We start from the raw sequence: 3,471 nt of genomic DNA, 5'->3' as shown, positions 1-3,471 counted from the left end.
ATCCGATCGTTGGTCGGCAAACAATCCTTCGTTCAAGTCGCCCCAACATGTGAGTCGGCCCGTGGGTTATGCCAAACGCTCCCACGCTATAAACCAACCATCGCTCCACCTCTAATGCGCATTATACTTATGTCCCTTCCCACATTTCGGTCGTAGAGTTCGCACTTTGCACCGACGGGGAGAAACCGAACCGCAGGTCCTTACACCGCGTTTCCCAGACTTGGGTAGAAATTTTTGTTGTGACGCAAAATGGAAACCCAGGGTGCGTCCGCTGACTTGGGTAACAGATTTTCATCGCGCCGCGAAATAGACACCCCGAGTTTCCCGGACTTTGGTGGCTCTTCGTGGCCCCACGACATGGAAATATGAAGTTCCACAGACTCTCGGGCGATTCAGGGTGTGCCGCGACATGGAAACAGCGAGTTCCCCAGACTTGGGCAGCGGTTTTGAAACACCCCAAGTTCCCGAGACTTGCGAGCTGGTTTGCATCGTCATGGAAACGCCAAGTTCCCCGCGTTTCCCTCGTGCCGTAAAATGCGAAAACCCGTGGTTCCATCAAGAGCGTGACATGGAAACCCCAAGCTTCCCAGGCTTAGGCGTGACATGGAAAACCTCGAGTCCCCGCAGGCTTGGGCACCGCCGGCTTCAGTCGTGGCGCGACATGGAAACTGCAAGTTTCCCCAGGCCTAGGCGCCGGGGCGTGACCTTGGAAACCCCCTGTTTTCCCAGGCTTGGGCACCGTCGGTTTCGGTCGTGGCGTGACTCAGAAACCCCAAGTTTCCCAGGCTTGGGCGCCGTCGGTTTCGGTCGGGGCGCGACATGGAATTCCCAAGCTTCCCCTGGCTTTGGCATCGGGGCGCGACATAGAAACCCCAAGTTTCCCCCGGCTTGGGCGCGACTTGTAAACCCCAACAAATTTTGCGCCCGGCGGAAACCCAAAATTTTGGGCGCCGCCTGGAAACCCCACATTTTGGGCGCCGCATGGAAGCCCCAAATTTTGGGCGCCGGGTGGAAACCCCAAATTTTGGGCGAGACATGGAAGCCCCAAATTTTTGGCGCTGCCTGGAAACCCCACCTCTTGGGCGCCGCGTGGAAACCCCAAATTTTGGGCGCCACCTGGAAACCCCACATCTTGGGCGCCACGTGGAAACCCCACGTTTTGGGCACCACGTGGAAACCCCAAATTTTGGGCGCCGGGTGGAAACCCCACCTCTTGGGCGCCGCGTGGAAACCCCAAATTTTGGGCGCCACCGGGAAACCCCGCATCTTGGGCGCTACACAGAAACCCCAAATTTTGGGCGCCACCGGGAAACCCCACATCTTGGGCGCCGCACAGAAACCCCAAATTTTGGGCGCCAGGGCGCGACATGGAAACCCCAGCTTTCCCGGGCTCCGACGCCTTCTTCGTCGCGGTGTGGAAACCCCAAATTTCCCGCCCCCAAGCAATGAAAAATTGTCGTCTGGAGGAAAGAGGCAGAGGCGCGAGAGGGTTGCCCGGATTTTGTTTGTGACAAGAGCGAAGCTCTGAATCGAGGCGACCAAGGGCTGAATCTCAGTGGATCGTGGGAGCAAGGCCACTCTGCCACTTACAATACCTCGTCGCATATTTAAGTCGTCTGCAAAGGATTCTTCTCAACGATCGTTTGGAATTGAACTTCAAAGCTGCCCCGACCGAGATGCTTCACGGTCGCGGTTTGCAAATGACACGGGCCCCTGGGGGCGACAAAGCGACGCCCCTACTGCGGGTCGAGATACAGTCGAAGAGTGACATGCACCGCTTCTAGCATGGATTCTGACTTAGAGGTGTTCAGTCATAATTCGACACACGGTAGCTTCGCGCCACTGGCTTTTCAACCAAGCGTGATGACCAATTGTGTGAATCAACGGTTCCTCTCGTACTAAGTTGAATTACTATTGCGGTGCGATTCATCAGTAGGGTAAAACTAACCTGTCTCACGACGGTCTAAACCCAGCTCACGTTCCCTATTGGTGGGTGAACAATCCAACACTTGGTGAATTCTGCTTCACAATGATAGGAAGAGCCGACATCGAAGGATCAAAAAGCAACGTCGCTATGAATGCTTGGCTGCCACAAGCCAGTTATCCCTGTGGTAACTTTTCTGACACCTCTAGCTTCAAATTCCGAAAATCTAAAGGATCGATAGGCCACGCTTTCACGGTTTGTATTCGTACTGAAAATCAAAATCAAATGAGCTTTTACCCTTTTGTTCCACACGAGATTTCTGTTCTCGTTGAGCTCATATTAGGACACCTGCGTTATCTTTTAACAGATGTGCCGCCCCAGCCAAACTCCCCACCTGACAATGTCTTCCGCCCGGATCGACCCGCCGAAACGTGCCTTGAGGCCAAAAACAGGGGCAGTGCCCCGTCTCCGCCCCACGGAATAAGTAAAATAACGTTAAAAGTAGTGGTATTTCACTTGCGCCGAAAACGGCTCCCACTTATTCTACACCTCTCAAGTCATTTCACAAAGTCGGACTAGAGTCAAGCTCAACAGGGTCTTCTTTCCCCGGTTACACAGTAATTTGTCACTGTCTTCCTGTCAGTCACCCTACTGTGTCAGGAATTCACAATAATCAAGTTCATGCCTTCTGAACTGGCCAAAAACCCACTTTTCCAAAGTTTTCCTCATCAACGCGTCTATTTCTAAAATATCCGCGATGACTGGCGCTTTATAACAGATCGCGTGCGCTGCCAGCGCGGAAGCACACGCCTTTCCCGCACTGATCGAAATTTCATGACCAGCGCAGCCTTTCTGTGTACCTACCCGCGCTGATATGATCCTTTCCATTATGTCTCTGTGACGTCAGCGCGATAGACTAGTTATGCACCCGCGCTGATCCAGTTTTGGCGAATTTGTTCCAACAGCCAACCTTCCAGATAACTCCAGACTTGGTTGTTGGCCTTGTGAGTATCGACTCCCTTCTATGGCATGTTTGTTCGACCCTTTGCAACTAATTCCCTTGAAGATAAGCTCATCCTTCCACCCTTTTAGGAGGCCCCTTCTCCTATATAAACTTCCACCATTACCATGAGCAGCTAGTTTGGAATAGCTTGGATTGTGTAGAGCTTATAGTGCTCAGATTGCTGCTACTATAGGTATTTGGTGTGCTGAGTGTGGAAGTGATTGATAGCTTAGGGAAGGTTGTTTTGTGTTGCTTGTGTGTGAGAGAGAGTTTCTTGTCTTGGGAGAATCATTTCCAAAGGTGAATGCTTGAGACGCTTGCTGACTGGCCCCTCCTGAGAAGGATACCGACGTCAGAACATTTGGTTGTACTCTTCTCTTTTTGATTAATAATAGATGACTGCTATTATTGTTCCATTATCATTTGTCTATACAATGGTTAATGTGAATTACATCCTTTCTGACTGATGTATGGTTGCTTTTATTAGATTTCACGCTTGTGTTTGTTCCCTCTTCGTGTGTGCAGGTATCTATTCGCGGAGATC

The 3,471-nt window shown here is 51.6% G+C and overlaps 1 pseudogene; it reads right to left on the bottom strand.

Moving 5' to 3' along the window:
- Nucleotides 1–1,526: 1,526 nt before the first annotated feature.
- On the bottom strand, nt 1,527–2,540 carry LOC149265765 (25S ribosomal RNA; annotated as a pseudogene).
- Between the last annotated feature and the right edge of the window lie 931 nt (nt 2,541–3,471).

This window comes from Pinus tabuliformis, chromosome 6 (genome assembly GCF_031772625.1).
Source record: "Pinus tabuliformis cultivar Carrire ecotype Pingquan chromosome 6, CPIR1, whole genome shotgun sequence".
NCBI lineage: Eukaryota > Viridiplantae > Streptophyta > Pinopsida > Pinales > Pinaceae > Pinus > Pinus tabuliformis.
The sequence above is the reverse complement of the archived record's forward strand: the minus strand, read 5'-3'. Positions and strand labels throughout refer to the sequence as shown.